The sequence below is a fragment of the Lepidochelys kempii genome, chromosome 9, assembly GCF_965140285.1.
Source record: "Lepidochelys kempii isolate rLepKem1 chromosome 9, rLepKem1.hap1, whole genome shotgun sequence".
In the NCBI taxonomy this organism is placed as follows: domain Eukaryota; kingdom Metazoa; phylum Chordata; order Testudines; family Cheloniidae; genus Lepidochelys; species Lepidochelys kempii.
Window position 1 is genome coordinate 86,433,497 of NC_136388.1, and position 12,615 is coordinate 86,446,111.

Here is a 12,615-nt window from a genome sequence, read left to right on the forward strand (position 1 = left end):
AGCTTCTGGCAAACTGAGGCTAGGGACACTTCAGAGCATGGTTTTGAATCACTGCCCATCCAGGCTAATAGCCATTGGTGGACCTATCCTCCATGAATTTATGTAGTTCTTTTTTGAACCCAGTTATATAGTCTTGGCCTTCACAACATCCTCTGGCAAAGAGTTAACAGGTTGACTGTGCATTATGTGAAGAAATACTTCCTTTTGTTTGTTTTAAACCTGCTGCCAATAAATTTATTTTGGTGACCCCTAGTTCTTGTGTTTATGAGAAGCAGTAAATAACACTTCCTTATTTACTTTCACCACACCAGTCATGATTTTATAGACCTTTATCATATCCCCTCTTAGTCATCTCCTTTTCAAGCTGAAAAGTCCCAGTCTTATTCATCTCTCCTCATATGGAACATGTTCCATACCCCTAATCATTTTTGTTGCGCTTTTCTGTACCCTTTCCAATTCTAATGCATCATTTTTTTTAGATGGGGCAACCAGATCTGCATGCAGTATTCAAGATGTGAGCATTCCATATATTTATGTAGAGGCAATATGATATTTTCTGTCTTATTATCTATCCCTTTCCTAATGATTCACAAAATTCTGTTAGCTTTTTTGACTGCCACGGCACATTGAGTGAATGTTTTCAGAGAACTATCCACAATGACTCCAAGATCTCTTTCTTGAGTGGTAACAGCTAATTTAGACCCCCATCATTTTAGATGCATACTTGGGATTATGTTTTCCAATGTACATTACTTTGCATTTATTAAAATTGAATTTCATCTGCCATTTTGTTGCCCAGTCACCCAGTTTTGTGAGATCCTTTTGTAGTTCTTTGCACTTTGCTTGGGACTTAACTATCTTGAGTAGTTTTGTATCATCTGCAAATTTTGCCACCTCACTGTTTACCCCTTTTTCCAGATCATTTATGAATACGGTGAATAGGACTTATCCCAGTACAAACCCCAGGGAGACACCTCAATTTAATTCTCTCCATTCTGAAAACTGATCATTTATTTTTATCCTTTGTTTCTTGTTTTTTAACCAGTTACCAATCCATGAGAGGACCTCCCTCTTATCCTGTGACAGCTTACTTTGCTTAAGGGCCTGTGGTGAGGGACCTTGTCAAAGGTTTTCTGAAAATCTAAGTACACTGTATCCAATGGATCTCCCTTGCTTGTTGGACCCTCTCAAAGAATTCTAGTACATTGGTAAGGCATGATTTCCCTTTGCAAACACCATGTAGACTCTTCTCCAACAAATCATGTTCATATATGTGTCTGATAATTCTGTTCTTTTCTGTAGTTTCAACCAATTTGCCTGGTACTGAAGTTAGGCTTATTAGTTGTAATTGCCGGGATCGCCTCTGGAGCCTTTTTAAAAAAATGGCATCATATTAGCTATCCTCCATCCATGATCCCATTAAAGTAAATGGCAAAATTCCCATTGATTCAGGGGGAAGAAAATCAGGCCTTATGACTAGAGCTGGTTGGAAAGTAAGACTAAATGTTTTTTGTCAGAAATGCTGATTCATTGATATCAAAACTTTTTGTGGGAAAGGGTTGGTTTCAACAAATTTTGACTCAGATATTTTTGAAAAACTCTGAAGTTATCAAACTATTGTGCTCTCACAAAACAAAAAAACCCAGTTCTCTGGTTTGAAATGACTTTGTTTTGACATACAAGTTAATTATAGTTTTTAAAATAGTTGAAATCAAAATGAAATTCTTTGACCCTAACTTTTTATTTTGTTTTTATTTTTGGACTATGAAAATTTGAGGTTGACTTTTTGTCCTGATTCAGGATAGAAAATGTTAGATATCTTGACAGTTTTCACAGGACAGGAAAATAATTTCCTGACCATCTCTACTTGTGATGTGTGGTCTTGTATTTTTATTTTCAAACACTTTTGACGTATGAGGGGACACCTGCTTTCACAGTGTGAAATTTTGGTCTAAAAATGTCACTCTTCAGTAAAATTGCCATCAGATTATTCCACTTATAGTTAAAAATATAACTGTCAAATAAAATTCACAGCATCTTCCTGGTGGCGCTTCTTAGCGTGTCAGTTTTCAAAATGATCCTTTGAGTAAATCAAATGCCCCCCTCTTTCACAAAGATGATTAAAAGAAACAGAACTACTTTCCTTTCGAACTTGCTCCAAAGTTCTTCCCCATCTATGTTGCCTTCCCAACAAATGTGTCTTTTCAAGATATTAATCTCATTTTGTCTTCCCCCAGCAAACAGAACATGTCCTTTCAATTTGATACCAACAAGCCCCTAAATTGCTAGTTATCACAACCTGCCAACTCTGATTTCATTTTTGGGCTGTTTAATTTATGAACGAACAAGAAAGAAAACATAATACAGTGAGGACCCGGACGGTACTCCAATGAAGTAACAGAGGAACAGTTGAGAGAAAAATAGTATGAGCTATTAGTTGATTACAACAAGGGAAAGAATTTCATCTGTTTTCTAAGAAGACAGAGGGAGACAGACAGAGGGAGCTTGAGAAAGACAGAGGGAGATTGAAGGACAAGAAAGGAAGACAAGGGGAGAGTCTAACAAATAAAAACAAAAAGAGGAAGGGGATAGAAATATTCAAAGTGTCAGAGGAAATTAAATAGAGAAATCTAAAGGAAGCAGCACCCATGCCACTCAACATAGCCTTCTGAAAGCTCACATGCATTTTTAAATTACATTTTTATGTTGAAATTTGGATTTCTAAGCCAAGTGCTGGCAGCAGGTGTCTTTCTTTTTATCAATAAGTATTCACCATTCGTATAGCACCATAGACATGCATGGCTCTTTGTAAGGGGAAGAGGTTCAGGGACCCTGCTCTGTTGAAAAGTTACAGCATTAAATAGGCTAAATAAATTACAGGTGGTGCCATTGAGCCTCCTGCTGGAACTGCAGCTTGCTGAAAAGTAAGACACCAGCTCTAGAGGGCAGAATTACAGGTTAAAAACCAATTGATTAATACAAAAGAACAGAGATCAATCCCTTTTATATTAATATATGATTAAATTGTAAAGCACTTGATTTATATTTATATTATTCAGACCCTGTGTGATTCCTCTCTACATCATAGAATCATAGAATATCAGGATTGGAAGAGACCCCAGAAGGTCATCTAGTCCAACCCCCTGCTCAAAGCAGGACCAATTCCCAGTTAAATCATCCCAGCCAGGGCTTTGTCAAGCCTGACCTTAAAAACCTCTAAGGAAGGAGATTCTACCACCTCCCTAGGTAACGCATTCCAGTGTTTCACCACCCTCTTAGTGAAAAAGTTTTTCCTAATATCCAATCTAAACCTTCCCCACTGCAACTTGAGACCATTACTCCTCGTTCTGTCATCTGCTACCATTGAGAACAGTCTAGAGCCATCCTCTTTGGAACCCCCTTTCAGGTAGTTGAAAGCAGCTATCAAATCCCCCCTCATTCTTCTCTTCTGCAGGCTAAACAATCCCAGCTCCCTGATTGTGATCAGGCACAAATCATTCCAATATAAATATTGTTTTATATTATACACAAACTATTAGGACCTAGTCTTGTTCAGTATTGAGAGATTTCAAATCCCACTGGGCCAAATCCTGAGGTCTTTGCTCAATTTCTGCTCAGGCCAATTCCCATTGACTTCATTGCCAGGCAAGGTCTGATTAAAAATTGAACTCCCAATTCTGCTTCATTGAAGGCAATATAAAGTTTTCGATTGACTTTTGTGGGGGCAGCATTAGGAACTGGGTATAACCTCAAGATCTTGCCCATTAACCTGAATGGGATTTGAGTGTGCTCAGCAACTTATAGGATCAGGTCATCCATTAATAAGAAACACACCAATAAATCATGTGTGTAATAATGGTTGCTTGTTGATAGGAGTAGACCCCTTATGCCCTTGAATAGTTTTTACTCACATGCAAGGAATCCCATTACCTGCAGTGGGCTATTTGCATGAGTATGGATTATTCACATGACTACAGGTTGAAGAATCACTTGTACACAATTTAAACAAGAGGAGGTATATTTCTATAATTATTATGCATGCATCCTATAATCCTCTCCCTACAAAGTATTGACTACTTAACACTAAGGAATAAATATGGGATTAGAGTTTCAAAACAGTACCCAGGAGCTCCAATGTAAGCTCCAAACAGACAGTCAGATTTTCAAAAGCACGCAGTAGCTCCCGGGTATGGAGGGCTTTTGAAAAATCTCACTTTTCATGGACAACCTCTCATATGAGTCTGATCATAAGAGCTGCTGCTGAGCTTCTACGAAATCCACTGGGCTAAATCCTAAAGACCTCACTCAATCAAACACCCACTGAATTCCATGGGAATTTGCTTGTGTAGGGAAAGGACTTCATGAATTGGCCCACAGACTTCAATGAGAGTTTTAGGTTCTCAGCCGTTCACCTGATTTGGCTGCTTATAATACTGATTAATACATTTGTTTCTGAGGCATTACCTTAAGATCTCTGAGAATCTAACAAAGTGTAATTAAGACAACATTATCAGAATAGGTTTCAGAGTAACAGCTGTGTTAGTCTGTCTTCGCAAAAAGAAAAGGAGTACTTGTGGCACCTTAGAGACTAACCAATTTATTTGAGCATGAGCTTTCGTGAGCTAGAGCTCACTTCATCGGATGCATACCGTGGAAACTGCAGAAGACATTATATGCACACAGAGACCATGGAACAATACCTCCTCCCACCCCACTGTCCTGCTGGAAATAGCTTATCTAAAGTGATCATCAAGTTGGGCTATTTCCAGCACAAATCCAGGTTTTCTCACCCTGCGCTCCCCCCCCCCTCCTCCACAAACTCACTCTCCTGCTGGTAATAGCCCATCCAAAGTGACCACTCTCTTCACAATGTGTGTGATAATCAAGGTGGGCCATTTCCTGCACAAATCCAGGTTCTCTCACCCCCTCACCCCCCTCCAAAAACCACACACACAAACTCACTCTCCTGCTAGTAATAGCTCATCCAAAGTGACCACTCTCCCTACAATGTGCATGATAATCAAGGTGGGCCATTTCCAGCACAAATCCAGGTTTTCTCACCCCCTTACACACACAAACTCACTCTCCTGCTGGTAATAGCTTATCTAAAGTGATCATCAAGTTGGGATTATCAGAATAGGCATACTACTCAGTAAGCATATGCAGCAATCAGCCTGAATTTTATCAGTGTAACATCAATCAATGTGTGCTCTTTTCCAACAAAAACTAAACAGGAAACAAAAGACTTTAGTTTGTCTCAAAAGTATGCTGTTGGTTGATACGTTATTTTCCAATCCTGTGTCTCTATACAGTTTGTACAGTGCATGTACGTATTTGTGTGTGTGTGCGCATGCAAAATCTTCAGGTGAATAAGATTTAGGCAAACACTTGTGCGTGTGAATAACTTGACTCATATAAAGTATCAGGGGGTAGCTGTGTTAGTCTGTATCCACAAAAACAACAAGGAGTCCAGTGGCACCTTAAAGACTAACAGATTTATTTGAGCATAAGTTTTCGTGGGTAAAAACCCCACCCTAACCCTAACATCTGAAGAAGTTGGGTCTTTACCCACGAAAGCTTATGCTCAAATAAATCTGTTAGTCTTTAAGGTGCAACTGGACTCCTTGTTGTTTTTACTCATATAAGTATTCTCACTGATTTTGATGGGAATAGTCACATGAACAAAATTACTCATGTACATGTGTTTGTAAAATCATGCCCTTTGATTAGGTAAACTGCTATGAGACTACAGTAATTATACAAATAATGATTGCTTATCTAGAGATCTTTGGTGATTTTTATAGCCTGGGTGTTAGACTATATTACCCTAACTTACTACTTCCATGAAGAAGATTCCTTGCACCGTGAATAGGTATTTTAATTAGAGCTGACTGGTAACTGGAATTCCCATTCCATAGGAAATGCCAAAATTAAAAAAAAAAATCCAAAACAGAATGAAAAACTAAATTTCAAATTTCCCCATGAAACAGGAATTTTAATATTTTGTTCAGAAAAAGTCAAAACAGTATTTTGTTTTATCCTTTTGAACAATTTTTGAGACTCTGTGCTGTGTGGAGACCTGGCTACTCTCCAGCTGAGGAGCAAGGCACTTTGGGATACCAGAAAGCTACAGTGCTATGGAAGTCTGTGTGGTGGGCTGCTGCTGCTGCAAAGTCAGGGGCCACTGGAGACTGGGCTTCTGAGGGACCATGAATTTGGAAGATGGGGCTTCCAGGCTTCCAGGTTTCTGGGAGCCTGAGCTGCTTAGGAGTTGAGATCCTGGAAGCTTGCACTGCTGTGGTGCTATGTGCATTATCTGACAAGAAACTAAGCAGGTTTCTGTTGGAATTTTGTCAGTGTCATGTTCCTGCAGATCAATACAATTTCAACAAATCAGCATTTTCCCATGGAAAAATGATCCTTTGGAAAATTTCTAGCCTGTCCTAATTTTAATACTCTTGAACTATCAAATGCTAATGCCACTAACCTAGGTCACCATTGTATACATGCATCTGTCTTGTTATTGAGTCACTTTAATACAGAATGTATTTAACATGTTTCTTTTGACATGTACACTGTGTGAGATGTCATTTCAGCCACAGAACGTTCTTTTTCCTTACTATGAATAAGGCCCATGGAGTCCCTTCAACAAGAAGTGAAAGTGACGCTGTCATTGCCCAAGTTCACTTTGTTAAAAAATCATTAGGTGTTTATCATGTACATGGCATTTATTCTGCATGATGTATAACACCATAAGACCAAGCATTCACTGGGAAGGGTAGCCACAACACAGACGGCAAGCATGCACAATAAAATAGTGACCTGGACAGTGGTAATATATTTTATAACAAAACTTCTCTTTAATACCTTTCATGAGCATCTGTTGTAAAAGGAAATAGCAAGTTAATATGTATTTTAACATATCTCCAAAAGGTTTTACGTGAACGTTTAAAAATATTCTTAATTTTATTTATCACAGATGATCTCACTACCACAGCTAAAACTGCTGTACATTTTGAGATGATAGCTCCCCTGCTTAATTACTTGGCCTTTAAAAATGGTTTTGCAGGACTGTCTAAATGTTTGTTTCTAGCACCGTACAAGATTGTAAGGACTGAATGTTTATGGTTTGAATTATTGCACTCTGCATGCAGGTATGGTTTGCAGCCTTGAGGAAGCTATCTCATAGCTCATTGGTTCTGAAAGGAAAAAGAAGTGCGTGATTTTTTGATTTTTAAACTTCTGAGAAAAGAAAACATCACCACAAGCGGCACTAAGGGCCTGATCCTCTAATCTTCCCAGAGGCAAGACTCCTGTTGAAGCCAATGTGTGTCTTGCTGCAGAGGAGTCTGCTGAGTTGAGCTATAGCTGACAGATTCGAACCTATGAATCTTTGGCATCCTCACAAAAGAGGCCGCGGGGGGAATTGTCATGGGCACTCACTTACATTCTAAACATGATCCTCAGTGTTGACCTCATGGTGTATGTAGGCAAGACTGTTTGGAAATGATTGCTTGCTGCTGCTCCCTTGTGTACCTATTTGGGGCTCTACAGAGTACTTAAAGGCTCTCAATCTGACCTCTTCCATGAGGATTAAAAAAAAATCGCATACACAGCATTGAAAAACTGTCTGTTCTTTTTCTCAAAATTTTCTAGCAAAAATTTATTTAAAGGATATTTCACTTTAGCCCATGGTAAATTCATACAGATATCGTATATTGTGGCACTGTCTCTTTAAAAGTGGCCATGTGTAATCACCAGAGGCCCTCTTGTTGTGAGGGGTCTCACATGCTGCAGAAACACTCATGCCCCCAAGCAAAAGTGGGGGTGTGCAAGCTCCTGGGGTGTGCGAGTTTGTGGGAGCTTGTTGCTGATGCTGTCCACCCCATTGCAAACAAATGACTTGACCAAGGTTGAGACTCTATATTGGTTTAAAAACAAAAGTGGGGCTTTTTTCCACAGAAAAAGTTTGGATTGTATATTGTTTATCAGTCTGTCCCCACACCGGGGGAGAGCAGGCCTTCCTAACCTCCAGGCTGTGCCCAGGGACTCCTTTCTCTGTCTCCGTCTGCTTTTTGATCCAGCTTTAGAATAGCTGCTAGGATAGGTGAGGCCAATTGCTGAGATTCCCATTCCTTCCCCTATTGCTGCCAGTCAACCAGCAAGTATCTGAACTCCTTCCACTAAGGAACACGGGACAGAATGGGGTGGGGGGGTTGAGGAGGAAGAGAGAGCGAGAAGCACCTCAGCAGTTGTGAGCAGCAACAGCTCCAGAGGCTTCAGTGGGAGTTGGATGGGGCCTATGTCTTTATCTCAAGGTAAAAAGGAAAGTAGGTGTCTACAAAAGATAGATATAAGTCATGAACCACTGAGCTACAATTGCTGAATGCATGGACTAAAGGAGGCATCATTTAGGGAGTGAAGGAAAGAACATTGCACGAAAGAGGAATTTTGCAGGTGGAATTGTTGCTAGTCAAAGCGAATGCTAGAATAAGGTGAACGAGATATGGTATGTGCTGGGTTTACTGAATGCTCTGCATTAGGTTCTAGTCAGCTCAACTCATGTATGGTTTACTTGGATGTTTGAATTTTGTAGATGGGCTTTATCTAAATGGAAGCTACAAACCCTTTCTGGTTTTCACAGAAATATTTTGGAAGGTCAGAGGAGAAGAAAGTCCCCTTAAATGTCAAAGTTCCTTTGATAGCAAAGGCTCAGCTTCATCCTTAAAAGGGATATTGATTTAGTGTATACGCCAGTTTTCTTGCCAGTCCCAATCCAGTTATCACATCAGACACGAAGATCCCCCGATAGAGTAAGCACAGGAGCATGAGAATTAGGAAGAGACAAAGGCAGAAACAAAGATCTCAAAATGAAGGGTTCCTTTGATAGGACAAGTTCAATACCTGAAACAAAAATGCAGCATCTGTTCCCTTTATTTTTGACAAGTCCCTTGATAAATGATGAGAGAGATGGAGAGACCTCTTCACAGTTTGTTCACCTGAAATAAAACTTTCTGAAATCTTTATAACGTTAAAAAATAAAATAGTCCCTGTAGAAAGCAAGATCTTCCTCAGCAAGTATGCCTTTTACTAGAGAAAAGCCAAGCTGAAGTAAAACTGTGTGTATGTGTAAGTAACACACTGGTGAGTGTGTGTTACAGGTCCCCCTCTGTGTGATGTACAGAGAATGGGGGCTACAATCCATGCCCTCCCAGCTACAGAACCTTGGCTGTTTAGCTCAAATGATAGTAGCTACTTGGTTTAGCTCTGGAGGTCCCTGATTCAGTACCTAGTGTGTTGGCCAAGAAGGCAGCTGTCACATGTGCACAACAAGCATGAGAAAGAATACACCATGAAACAAGGCTGCTATGTGTACAATTAGATGGGACCCATGAACAGACTGTAGGTGTAAGTGTGGAAAAGGGAAGTGTTTAACCCAATGCTTGGAGATGGACTTGAATTCTGCTTTTGGGTGATTGGTTGGAGAGAGATGAAAGGAGAAGTTTGGACTGTGAGGTCAAGGGGAACTAGTGAGATAGTATAGTTCTGATTTTTTTATTTTGTGCACCAGAATCACAAATCTGATATGCCAGCTAAACAGCTCCCTCAGGAGTCTTGGCAAAATGCACTGCATCAGTGCAGTGGGTCTCTGCTGATGTGGAGGCCCATTGATTTCAGTGCAAACTTCCTGAGCGGAGCCAGGCTTTGATGTTTAACTTATCATTCAACTTTTCTGTTTTGAAATGAATAACCAAATATCAGTAAAGTGGGGGAGAGAGAAATAGAAGTTTTTATTTTGTAACCCTGCTGGGAAAGAATCCAGTCTCACATTGTTTGTTTTCAGTCTAATAGAAACCACTGTTACGTTCAGTGCAGAATATTTTGGAAAGTGTTGTCTGAAGTTTTGCTCATTTCACAACAAAACAGGAGCTTTCTCATAAAAGTGGAATGTCAATAGTTCAGTATTGCAATTACATTTTTTTAAAAATTGGAGTTGGTTATGTGAAATTCAGTGACAGGAATACAATTTACTGAGTAGTATAAAGTAAATTTTGACTAATTCTATTAATCCTATAAAACAAAAAGGAATCAATACAGTTTCCATTGTTTAATGGAATCAGAGCATTTCAAGGAGTTTGGCTGCATAATGACAATATTGAATACTAAGATATGCTGTTAAGAAATAACTCTTCATTGTAACAAATATTGTAAATTGCCATTTTTGCGAAGAGGTGAAACTTCTTGTTTCCTAAAAGAAATGATCACTCATAACTCAAAAATTGTGTGTTTTGATACCTTTCGGAGAATTTTGTTTTGGTTTAAAGAGCTTCAGAAGGATTGGAAGCTCAGAACACAAAATCCAGAGGTTATACAGGTTACGTTACTGTTGATAATTCAGGTTTCCCAAGTCACTTGGGATCAGACTTGCAAAATTAGCCTAAGTACTATTTTCAAAATTGGCTTAGGATCCAAAGTCCCACTAACTTTTAATAAGACTTTGGATCCTAAGTCACTTTTGAAAATGAGCCATGGGCTCCAAGTCTACTGAAAAATTTACCCCTGGTAACGAGCTTGAACTTGGCAAGATTGATACATATTATAGCAGGAATAATGATGACATCTATAGATAGAGCTGCATAATTGTTTTCATGCAAACGCTCTTAAGAGCCTTATAATGATCCCAGGTAAGATGATGGTGCAGCTGATATAGTACTTGCATAATAGAAAAAAAATTAAAGGAGGGTAATGTAAGTAATGCAAATCAGCATAGGTTTATGGAAAATAGATCCTGTCAAACTAACTTGATATCTTTTTTTTAATGAGATTACAAGTTTGGTTGATAAAGATAAGTGTTGATGTAATATACTTAGATTTCTGTAAGATGTTTGACTTGGTACCACATAACATTTTGATTAAAAAGCCCCTAAAATTAACATGGCACAGGTGGCTTAAAGACTGGCTAACTGATAGGTCTCAGAATTTAACTATGAATAGGGAATCACCATCAAGCAGGTGTGTCATCAAGTGGTGTCCTGTAGGGATAGATTCTTGGCCTACACTATTCAACATTTTTATCCAGGGCCTAGAAGAAAACATAAAATCATCACTGATAAAATCTGCAGATGACACAACAATTGAAGTAGTGGTATATAATGAAAAGGACAGATCATTGTTATGGAGCAATCTGGATCACTTGGTAAACTGGGCACAAGCAAACAATGTGTTTTAATACAGCTAAATGATCTAGAGCAGACATTCTGGTAAGAGGCAACTGTATAAAAGAGGCAAATAAGGTCACTTCAGATAGACCTATTTTAACTCAAATACTTCCAGACAGGAAAAATTGACATGCAAACCAAGTCTCAGTCATCTTCACTATTAAGGCTGATTAAGATGCAGGCCAGATCAAAGTGGCCTTTGAAATGTTAGGATTTGAGAAGGGAAGTTGGGAAAATCCTTTCACACTGGAGTGGAGGAGGCAGGGGGCGGGAAACTGATACAAGTAACGGGGCAGTAGCCACTGTACAGAGGACAGAAACTATTCTGTCTCTCCTAGAGGGAGGATGCACTATCAAATTTTGATGAAATGCTGATATAACCTAGACCTGTATGCTTAATAAAATGAATTCTGTAGCACCTCAAAGATCAAAAGGATCACTGCCTCCAACTGAAGGAGCCATCCCAAGGGAGGGGTCCAGGGAGGTCTGACATTGAAAATCCTGACTCAGAGGAGGGATGTTAATTGATTCTGACAAGCAGGCTAGCCGTATTTAAGAGACAAAGAAGAAATACACCCTCTACAAATGCAAGGTTCTGTTATTTACTTACATCTAAACCTTATATATCTCTCTAGCTTTTATATGCTCATAGCATAAGACTAAATGTTATGCAAAGCATTTAATATTTTATTTTGATTTTCTTTATTCTGAATAAATCCAGAGCAAGCCCTGGGTCACGAAAGCAACTCACCAGCTGACATCCCCTTGTAGCTAGGTGCAGTTTTGCTGAAGTTCCATTTGGTCACTGCCTCCTCTTAGTCACTCTTCTTTGGGTCTAGCCCTCCAGCTATTCATTTAAAAGTTCAGTCCTCTTCTGGGGTATCCAAGTGCAGCTGTAACTGATCAGGTCCCAAGCTGGCTTCCTTCAGCTGGCCTTTTCAAAGTCTCTTCACCCAACTTCCCCCTAGACCATCAGCATAGTCCTTCCCAATCGCTGTAGAACTCAATGAAAAAAACACTCTTCTTTTGAGGTTAGCAGGTCCCAGGGCTTCTGGCTGGGCCCCTCAGTAGCGCTCAAAACTACAAACAAAATCAGACACAGCTGAAGTATCTTATGACCTGCTTCAGACTTAAACCTCTTGTTCGTCTTTGTCTCTTCTTCAGCTCCCAGTTCCTTATGGATACTGGCCCCAGGAGGGTCTCCCTGGAACTTGGCCCCTTGTTCCAGGGGCCGACCACAGGAATCAGCTCCACTCCAGTGGCTCAGTTCTCCAGGCTCAGCCCAGCTCTCCTCCACAGCCAGCCCAAACTGCTGAGCTTCCTCCCTTTTTAAGTCCTACACCCAGGTCTGGCATTAAAACTTTGTTTTACCAGGGTCACTGGAGACTTGGGTTCG

At 39.7% G+C, this 12,615-nt stretch overlaps 1 protein-coding gene across 8 annotated transcripts in view; it reads left to right on the top strand.

Moving 5' to 3' along the window:
* Positions 1 to 12,615, top strand: part of TENM1 (teneurin transmembrane protein 1) — a 1,397,628-nt gene that overhangs the window by 72,354 nt on the left and 1,312,659 nt on the right. Inside the window, exon 1 of one of the 8 annotated variants that reach the window (XM_073361272.1) lies at positions 1,133 to 1,208. The exons of the other annotated variants lie outside the window; for them this stretch is intronic. The gene's annotated coding sequence lies outside the window, so the exon portion shown is untranslated. Of the gene's footprint in view, positions 1 to 1,132; positions 1,209 to 12,615 lie in introns of those variants that run through there. 8 annotated transcript variants of the gene reach the window in all.